The sequence below is a fragment of the Notothenia rossii genome, assembly GCF_949606895.1.
Source record: "Notothenia rossii genome assembly, chromosome: 7".
NCBI classification, from domain to species: domain Eukaryota; kingdom Metazoa; phylum Chordata; class Actinopteri; order Perciformes; family Nototheniidae; genus Notothenia; species Notothenia rossii.
In genome coordinates, this window is record NC_136905.1 from 33,421,673 (window position 1) to 33,432,366 (window position 10,694).

The window sequence follows — 10,694 nt, forward strand, 5'->3', positions numbered from 1 at the left end:
CACCTAGTTTACTATAGTAGGCGTGTAGTGTAGTATTCATTCATATAGTTAGCCGTATCTCTTGTTATGGGTTTGTGCACTGAAGGGTTTGACAGTTCTTTCTGTATTCATTTAAATGCACTTTGTAATGTGTCTGGGTCAAATGTGACCAAAACGGATGATTTTTTTGCTATTACTTGAAAAGTAAAAAAAAAGTATTGCTACAGTACTACCTCTTTGTGTTGCATTGGAGCTCTTTAGCTGTGTTTTTTGTATGTGAGGACATTCATTAAGACTGCTATTATTGTATTCAGTAAATGCACTTTGGGATGTGCCTGGTTCAAAAAACATAACCTGAATATTTGACTTCTAAAGCAAACAAATGTAATGCTACAACAGTTCACTTTTTTTTCAGATTCTGTTAAATTAATGCTAATTTGTTGTGTTTTTATGCACTTTTTGACCTACCTTTTGTTAGATGAACAATGAATAAAAATTGCATGTTTTTCATCGCAGTAATATGTGTTGGTTTAAAATGTGTCACTACCCGCTTTTTACAGGCCGCTGAATGTCTGGCCCAGCCGAATTTTGTAGTTATAAAATCTGGCCCAACTGAATGTTTAGTTGAATAGCCCTGTCCTATGCATTACGGTAGAGTAAAAAATAAATCATCCCTCTGTGTTTAGATGAGAATAAAACAAAAACTGTCCAGTATCAAAGACTCATTTCACTTCAGGGTGATAGCAGGACACCCCATCTAGCCACTCAGAAAAAATCAGGACATTCTGATGTAGAGTTTCAAAATAAAAGACCTTTGAAGTCTCATATATGAGCTATCATCCCTGTTTTTGGATGAGAATAAAACAAAGACTGTCCAGTATCATAGATCCATCTCACTCCAGGGTGATAGCAGGACAACCCATGTCGTCACTCAGAAAAAATCAGGACATTCTGATGTACAGTTTCAAAATAAAATACCTTTGAAGTCTCATATATGAGCTATCATCCCTGTCCCCAAAGGTCTTTTATTTTGAAACTGTATATCAGAATTTCCTGATTTTTTCTGAGTGACTAGATGGGATGTCCTGCTATCACCCTGAAGTGAAATGAGTCTTTGATACTGGAAAGTTTTTGTTTTATTCTCATTTAAACACAGAGAGAGGATTTTTTGACTCTACCGTAATGCATAGGATATTCGCGCACCGCAATATCACGTGAGGGCTGGCTTGAGTAGGTTTTTCCGAGTGGAGGCTGGCTTGACCGCAGTCTAAACTAGAGAGAGAATCGCTGTCAAGGGGGCTACAACTACAACAAGATGAACATATTTGACCGTGATTTAATTGTAATACACGTTTCAAAATGATGCCGAAGTAACAACATACTGATACCGGATAGTAAAAACCATGAATTAAGGCTTTGACAAATCTGCAGACAGACGGCAGGCGAAAAACCTTTTAAAATGCGTGTTTTCTAATGGAGATTTGGCTAAGCTAACGTTGTAAATGCTCCGGCCGTCCACACTCACAACAACGGCCTATACAGACATAAATAAACCAGCGATTGTATTCGCCATGACACAGACAGTATGTGGTTTGTACTTGTTTAACTTTTGTCTAGTTTCTGAACAGATATGAAGAGCTGTGAGCTCTGAGAGCTAAGAGCTAACGGCTGTGTTGTTTTTCCGGGGAGCTCATTGAAGATGACTCCACGGCTCCGCCTACACTGCGTTACTATAGATCAGGGGTGGGGAACCTCCGGCCTCCGGGCCGTATACGGCCCGCGAGACCATTTGGTACGGCCCTCGAGGTAATTTATAAACACACGCAAAAAATAAAAAAATTGAAGAAATATAGACCGCAAAAAAAAAAAAAAAGCGAGTGCCTGTTTTTCCTGTCCAAGATTAGGGTCCTTGAACACAACACGAGCCTGACGTGTCTGACAGGGGTGCAGTTTTGACAGAGAGCACCGGAACGCCAGAACGCCGCTCCGGCACTTGAGAAATTGCAGTACCCATAAGGAGCCGTACACAATACATGCCGCAGTTTTTGCGTGGCTGTGTCTTTAGTTGAAAGCCCAGTGGGCGATCTGTTCATCTGTCATACTGACCATACAGTCAATAACTTTGTTGTTATTAGCATCTGGTTAGGCTTTTTCTCCAACCAGTGAGGTAAAGGCACATCTTTATCATCATCTTTATTTATTTTATCTTTATTTATCTGTTGTTATTTTGTTTTACTTGCTTGTAAGCGCTTTGAGCACCAGGAAAAGCGCTTTATAAATGTAATGTATTATTATTATTATCATTGATATGATCATTATAGTTATAAAAAAATAAGAGAATAAAGTAAACAGGTATAAAATTCTGTATGACAGTAAAACAAAGTTCTTATTAATAAAGAAGAATACAGTTTGAAAGGGGAGTGATTTGTAAAATATCCATAAAGAAAAATAAAATCTGCTTACAGTTCTGTTTCATATGGATGTTGAGAGATGTATCCATAGATCTCTTCATGTTGCTCTCAAAGTGCACCAGATTGATGCTTTTAACTTAAACATTTAAAAACAAATCTTCCCGGGGGAGCATGCCCCCCGTACCCCCCTAGAGGGTGTGAGGTACCCCCCCACTTAAATCGTGTCCACATGGATATGAAACTAAATACATTTGCACACATCTTGTGTCCATATCTTTCTGTTGTGGTGGTCATGCCACACCGTGCACGTGCATGCATGCGCGAGTCATGGTGAGATATCTGGATTAAGAGGTTGCTTTTTCTTTGCACAGCATGAAAGAAAGGCCCAATTAATGGGCTGTGTTTTTTTTGTTTTTTTAAAGCAGAGGTCAACAATTTGTACGGCCCTCGGAGGATGTTGAAAAAATTGAAATGGTCCTTGAGAGGAAAAAGGTTCCCCACCCCTGCTATAGATACTACCCCAGTTCCTCACGAGTCTAAAAAACAACTCACGTCAACGCACGTAAGCAACGTGGGCGCCTACGTGAGCGCTCTCGTGACCAAAATATTTGACGGCGCTGATTGGCTGAAATTATGTTTCGGCGGCACAGTTTACTATTGAGAGTTTTGCAACGTGCTGGTTGCTGCTGTGTGGCTCGGGGGCAGCGCCCCGTAATGATAAACTAATGCCAAGGGCAAGGCCAGGCAGGAAACATGTGACTTATCAGTAACTTTAGACATCGTAACACAATTTTAAACAAGATTTTATTGTAGATTATACATTTTACTGATACCAATTGTATGATATTTACCTTGTTCATTAAAAATAAAAATATAAAATATATATATTTTTGAAATATATATATATATTTTTTTTTATTTAATATATTTATAAAAAAAAAATGTTGTATGTGGGAAGAGGTGGGGCGGCGTCCCTAGCGCCCCTATGGGCCGGCCGCCACTGAATAGATATAATATATAGCCTGTAGTCTATGACCCAGACTATACAAGGCCTTTCTTTAGAACTTCTTTTTGGCAGAAATAAAGTTAGAAACTGTGAACATCTAAGCGTGGGTTTTGGATTGAACAGCAGCCCCTGAGGGGACCTAGGCTCTATAGGTTGTGAAGCAAATAAATTATGAAATAGACACTCAATGATTTGTTGTTGATTTTACTGGTAACCTTTTAATGTAATTTGTAGAATTGTTGTATATTGCTTAATAATTCACATGAAAATATATCAATTTCTATAGGTCTCAGTTCTGGATGGAGCTATTTGCAGACCTCCGAGATGCTGGATACTTCAACGGGAGTCACGAGCATCAGTGCCTTCTGAGATTCTGCTTCGTTGATGTTATTCAGAAGGACTCGGATGAGTGTGTGAGACTGTGGAACAGTCACAGGATTCGCCCTTCCAGAACAGCATCATGTCCAGGAGGAGTGCCCAATGAACTGTACTACTTGCCACACAGGTAATACATTGGTGATGGATTGATACTTCTTTGTGTTTTTATCTTAAATGTAAATGAATACTATGTCTTCTATTTAACATAGATTTGATTCCAGGGACTGTGGATTTGAGATTGAACAGGCAGAATTGGATGCTGTTCCTGAGACAAGCCTGTCAATAGCTCCATGTGGGGACCAAAACATGCAGGAGTACTTGGACTTTGCTATGGAGCGCAATGACCTACAGAAGCCAGAGAACTGGGAGACTGCATCAGAACTGTAAATGAAGCTGAAAGAATATGCTCAGTTATAAAGTAATCGAAAAGGTATTCAGAAGTACAGTAGCACTGTTTCACCACTCCAAATCAGATTTCAGGGCTCAACAATGCTTGGTTTCATGGTTTGTCAGACTGCATTTACTCTTTCCCCTGTGATGTATCCAAATGATTATGGTACCTGTTCATCTGAAGACTGGTCCTATTTAGAAAAAAGATATTCCCATAGATTTTTGAAGAAAAACAGCATTTTGAAATGAACATTGTTTCCAGCCAATCACCATATTTGTTTCAATGTCATTTATACAGCACCAAATCACAGCATAGTCATAACATAAATATCTTAATCATTATAAAATATAACTGGAATAACAACAAACAACGCTCCAATTAGCAAGCACAAACAAGGTTATGTTGTGTGCGTAATTGTGTACAGAAAGAACACTTCTGTATAAGTATTATTTCAACCATGTGGACTCACTGGAAACCTGAGAATGAATGACTGATTTACAACAAAGAAGCTATGGGTGGCAATGTGAAATATGTATAGCAAAGTTCAGAGTATTTATAAAAATGGTATAGGTATAGAACAATACTTTGATTTTGTCCCAAACTAAATGGACAACATGAGCTGTGAGAAAAAAAAAACACGTTCACATCTAACAACGACTATATGAACAACCTTCATAGAGTGTTTACTCTAGGAACAACCTTCATAGAGTCTGTACTCTATGGGTCATCCAGTCACATGACTTAAAAAGAGCCAAATCCTGGAGAATTTTGCATTCCAAAGTCCATTTGGGACTTAAACACATTGTATGCGTCAAGGAGTGGTAGTTTCAATGTGTTGGAACATGTGTTTGACATTGGGAATGGAGAGTCATCAAGGAACTCTATTCCTGGCGATGGTTCAAATCCAGATGGGGGAAGTGAAGTCAGCTCAGTCGCAAACATCAAAACATCCTCCAAAGACACAGCAGTCTGGCTTTCTGCAAAGAAAACATGTTCAGATACATTTTGGCAATGTGTTTCCTGAAATAGTTATAAAAACAGCGATTTACAAACCTTCACAATCGAGGAGATAGTCTGCCCAGTAGCCCAAAGTTTGACTTTCCCTAAGCCTCCTGTTACTCCCTGGTGGACTGAGGTCAGGCTTGAAGAGTCACTCAAGTTCCAGAGCAGTAAGTCGCTTTTCAGAGTGGCACAGGACCGGGGCCAGCAGAGTAGGGTGCTGCTGTAGTGCGTTTAAAAACTGAAGGGCTGAAAGACCCTCCTTGAATCTGAAGAGTGAACAAAAAAAATGTTTCATCACAAAGTCACATTTAAATAACCTAATACCTAAAACAAGGGGGGGGTGGCATGAGCACTTAAAGATTGGCACAAGACAGACAGGGAAAGGAGAGACGGACGTCCCATATCAGTTATACTACACAGGCACACATTTTGACACTGACTAATTGCTAACAGATAAACATAGAATAAACCAAAGAGGGGGACCATGAGGCATTTTAAACAAAACATTCTTACATACATTTAAAAAAAATCACATGAATACAAATATGATCTTACCTGTCAATTACAGAGGAGTTTCGGCCAATAATGTACCACTGGAGGTAGTCTGACACAATATCATTCTTTCCTTCAACAGAAGCCACATGTCTCAGACAACCTGCTGTCTGTAACATTGTGCTGTGTCTCATGGTCATTTCTCGCAAGGCATCCACTGAGACAGCATTCTCAATCTGAAGATTATAAAATGGACATAAACAATCCAGTCAATAACTGCATGTACTGTATATTCTTGCCATTTTTGTTCCATTGCAAGATTTATATATTACTATTACTACTATCCTTGTGCAATATATACCTGGCTGCTAAATCCTCTATTACAGGATGTGTTTTTTGTAAATTGTGTTTGTGTATCTTTACTAGTTTTTTATCATTCTTCTTAGGTAACATTAAGCTGTCTTTGGCTCTATTCTGCTCCAACAATGTAAACGTCCCCTCTGTGGGACTAATAAGGGTGTTCTGATTCTGATCACAAAACAAAAAATGAAGCCAATTCGGTGTATGTGATAAAGGTAAAGTAAAGATGTCTCAAAACACTGCAGGAACTACATAATAATCCACCCTACCACACTGTTGCTGTATGCAATTCTCACCTCTTGTAAAGCTTTCCCTACGTCTTCATCAGTTATTAAATCAACTGTTGCTTTGAATGAAGGCTGGCCTGCAAGTTAATGTACAAGATCTTCTGACAGGAAATGTGGCCCTGGACCTCCATGCACAACTGACACTGCAATCATCTTTCCTGCCAAGTAGTATTCATCCTCCCTAACAGCTGTGAATAAATGTATTCATATTGCAAAATTAAAACATTATTTATTATATACTTTAATGTACTGTAATGAAACTCAACGTTTTGGAAAAATTGTTCAAGCAACAAATCATATGTCATGTGATATATATGGTTAATGATCATTAACAATTGTATTTGTACACTTCTAACCGTATGCATACCATTTGCATTGTACCAAGAAGCGGCGTCCGTCTGGCCCATCAAAAATGGGCCGGTCTTTCAGATGCTTCATCAGTAGAGATAACAACTCTCTCCTGGGACCACCTGAGTCAATTCCTTCTTCGAAAACACCAGCATCATCAGTGAATTTTACCAGCATGTCACAGTTTTCTGAATACGATGTACGCTTGAAACCTCTTATTGCTCCATCCCAAACATTAGCCCTTGAAATGTTGAACCGGCTGACTCTTCCATGATCAATAGGCTGTGAGAGGTTAGCAATAATGGCAGGTAATGAAGGATTATTTGAATTATTTGAAGTATTAAAGTAACGTGTTATGGCAGGAAAGTTAAATCTGGTATATATATTCATGTGTGTTAAATTTGAAGGGACAAAGTATATTTTCCCTCCCCAATATATTGAGGTGAAGTCTTTGTGTTTAGAGAAGGATGGGAGCAAGGGACATCCTAATTTGGGGATAGCTCCAAGACTCTGGAATGTTTCCCTCATAAAAGAAGAGTGTGCGTTACACATGCTTGGGGCAAATATGTGTGTTTTCATTGCAGTAAATATATGTGCTACATGATTACCGTTCAACTATACCTCTGTTCTTATTCTTTCATGTGTGGGTACTAAATGGCTACAAACATTGTGGAGAAATTAGCTTAAACATGTTTTATTACTCTATATGAAATGGAAGCAGCTTTTATGATAGGGACGAGAGAGCATTTTCAGCATGTCAATTATCAGGGAAATCTACTTGTTTTCAATAGATGTGTGTGGTTAATTACTTTGTATTAATAATAACAGTATGTGTAAAGGAAGCTGGAAATATACAATGTGAAACCTTTTATTTGAAGTAAAGATGTGAACGATAGCTCAAACAAATGGAAAGGCGGTAGGACAAATGAGTGTGTTCTCTATATTAGGCCTGTGTGAAGTTTGACTATTTGAAAAACATCTCTAATACTGCTTAAGAGCATAGGTAATGTGTTCTTCATTATTATTGATATGAAAGTGATTTACATGTATTACGTATATTTAGCCAACTATAACAACTATATCTTAAAACATACTTTTAACTTGTGTGTGGTAACCTGAAGGGGGGAGGATGGACTCAGGGACAAAGGGCCATAAAGGGGATGTGTGTGTGCTGGCTGCAAGATGTGAAATAAGATAAGGAAACTTGTTGTTTAGAGCAGGTTCGTACCAGACACCAAAAGGTGTCTGGTCTTCGTCAAACTGAAAGAGACTTTTTGTTTCCGGGTTTCTTCTGCTGTGTCGCACTGATTGGGTGCGACAGGCCATGTGTTGGTCTCTCCCAATAAGATGACCTCTGGGGGAAAGCACGCACACACCTCCTCCTGTGTTTTAGTATGAAAGCCTGTGTTTTCCTTTGGTTCGCGCTCTTGTTTTTGACCGGCCGTTCCTGAGACCTGTCTCACACGTGGTAGAACCTGAGCCCGGAGTACTCTGCAGAGTGCTTCGTGATTCCTTTGTATTTGTATTGTTACCTTGTATCATTAAAACAAGATTATTGTTTCACTTGCATTCTGGTGTTTCTTAATCCCTTCCTTTTTACAAATTTACCCAGCTTATCAAACGACACGCGGAGACGAGGTTGGTTTTAAACATCCTCCAAATCTCCAACAGTAATGTAATGTTCATCTCCTCCCTGTAAAGGAAAAAAAGTGACCTTATTAGTGGATATTCCAGAGAGTGCACAAACAGTTAAAAAAAAAAATGTTGTACCAGAAATATTGTACAGAGAAAAAAAATGTAATGCCACTGTAATAGCTGTCCGTTTACATTTCAGTGTCCAATAAACTCGTCATGTTGACTGCAACCAGCTCTTCGTCCTCTTCTTCAACACATGGTGCATACAGGTCTGTGTATGTACTGTTAGGAAGTGATCATTCCCATGTTAAAACATCTTACAAACAAAAATGTCTTTCTCGTGTAAGTGAGTTACTAACATTTGTACTTACCTGTAGCAAGTAGTCTTGTCTGTATTTGTTTTGGGTGTACCCATATCCTCAGTATCAGATATTACTATCTAAAATACAAATACAAATGTCTGTAACAAAACAACACTGAACATTAGAAACATCAGGCTTCCACAATCTGCCTCAATACCTGTCCAGGCTGAGTTGTGGATGAATGTCCAAGTGCCTTCCTGAAACATGATAAAATTGATAAAATGATTAACTTCATGATACAGGGTATAGTTGAGTTTTAAGTAACATTTAGAGGTAGGAGGAACCATAAGATTTATAAATAACAGATTATTTTTGTTTGAAATTAGATTAAACATGACATGTATGGTATTTTTGTATCCATGTTCACCAGAGAAAATGCTGTGTAAAAATAAGTACAAACTTACCCTTAATTTTCCGGTTTGTGTTTTGGAGTACTTTTGTTTCGTGGTTCAAATTCAAATACCTGAGAGTAAAAGTGTACAATTATCAACAGCTTCCATTATTGTTCCCTTACCACATATGTCTATCAACAGTGAAACGTTGTGAGTGTTTCTGATAGTAATTGTAACTGCGAAGTTGGTTCTTCTAAAATATTTACCAGAATATAGATTTCCTGCTTAAAATCAAATGTATATGAAAAATAAATAAATGAACATTAAAATAAAATCATTTACGCACCACAGTCACCACAGATATTGTCATCACAGATGTGATGACAATATCCGAATCAGAGTCTGAGGTATCATCCCCTGTAGTAAAAGCAAAACGTTCAACACATTATTATGTATGCTGCAGTAAAGGATGTTAACATGTAAACAATTAAAATATTGAATAATAACATCCACAAACCTCCTCTAAAATGTTTTTCAAGGCAAATGAAAAGGGTGATCCTGGCATATGCCTTTCCTAGGTCCTTTTTATATTCTGCCAATGTGAATGGCTTTTCTGAACCAGGCACATTGACAACCTCTGAGCAGTCTGGATACAAAAGGACGTACGGTCCTTCATCCATGTCCTTGTTAAAGGCTTTCATTTTCTGGACAGCTCGTTCCAGTATAGCAGGTGCTGCTACCTCCGGGTCTGTAAACAACGGGAGTGTTTTCCCTCTCCGAGGCTTTAAATCAACTCCTTGTGGCGACATGATTCCTATGTTTATCTAGTAAAATAGCAGAGATATAAGTAATGACACACACAGAGACACTGAGATTTCTATGAAACGATAAATGCAGCTTACCTGGACTCGTCTCTTTTCTTGTTTAAGTCTTCCTTTCCCACAGTTAAAAGACTGTTTCCCTTTTGACTTTGAGTTTCTTTACTCCATGAAAAGTTTATAGGATCGGCCTGGTTGTTCTGCTGGTATGAATAGTTCCAATAAAAATATAAAAATTAGCAGCTCCAACAATCAGCAAAAGCAAGTGTGCATTAAGGTTTACGGAAAACCTAAAAATAAAAACTAGCATATTAGCTCAATGCGTTGCTATTCTGTTAAGACATGGATTGGTATTTGACTGATATGAAACTGTGATTGAACTTTTATTTACTGCATGTCTTACATTAGCATCACAAAGCTAGCGCAATACTACACTTACTTTGTTTCGCATTTTCCGGTTGTTTCGATGTCCCCTGTGCGCTTGGTACACCCGTCTGGTCCGTGTCCTTTAAACACTCCAGAGATCCTCCACACGAAAGGCAAAACCGTGTCACTTGTCCCAGGTTGTTTCCACAAAACGGACAAAACATGTTTACTGAACGTAAACACACCATAGACTGTATATGAAACACACTCGCACCTTCGGTCTTTCCGCCAAAACAAATTTAAATTTGAGCCAATCAAGTCACGTCCTATGGTCACGTCACGTCACGTCACTTCCGGTATGATGTACATTCCCTTTCCGGTTTGATTCTGGTTTGTAAATGTGTTTCGGGAAATGTTAATGTGTTTCGGGAAATTTTAAAGTGTTTCGGGAAATGTTAAAGTGTTTTGCATTTTGTTAATTTGTTTTTGTTAATGTTAAATTGTTTTATCCTTGGTAAAAGTGTTTT

At 38.4% G+C, this 10,694-nt stretch overlaps 2 long non-coding RNA genes across 7 annotated transcripts; one reads left to right on the top strand and one right to left on the bottom strand.

Annotated features, from left to right (window-relative positions):
- Nucleotides 1–1,093: 1,093 nt before the first annotated feature.
- On the top strand, nt 1,094–8,215 carry LOC307046222. The gene is made up of 2 exons (XR_013810095.1): nt 1,094–3,901; nt 3,984–8,215. It is a non-coding gene; the product is annotated as an uncharacterized lncRNA (long non-coding RNA).
- On the bottom strand, nt 4,439–10,520 carry LOC307046221. Of its 6 annotated transcripts, XR_013810089.1 has the most exons (10): nt 10,241–10,520; nt 9,886–10,004; nt 9,501–9,807; nt 9,330–9,400; nt 9,056–9,114; nt 8,809–8,848; nt 8,661–8,728; nt 8,482–8,571; nt 5,723–8,347; nt 4,439–5,433 (listed from the first exon to the last, which is right to left on the bottom strand). It is a non-coding gene; the product is annotated as an uncharacterized lncRNA (long non-coding RNA). The 6 variants fall into 6 exon arrangements; XR_013810090.1 differs by having other exon boundaries at nt 5,723–8,571; XR_013810091.1 differs by having other exon boundaries at nt 8,482–8,728.
- Nucleotides 10,521–10,694: the final 174 nt, after the last annotated feature.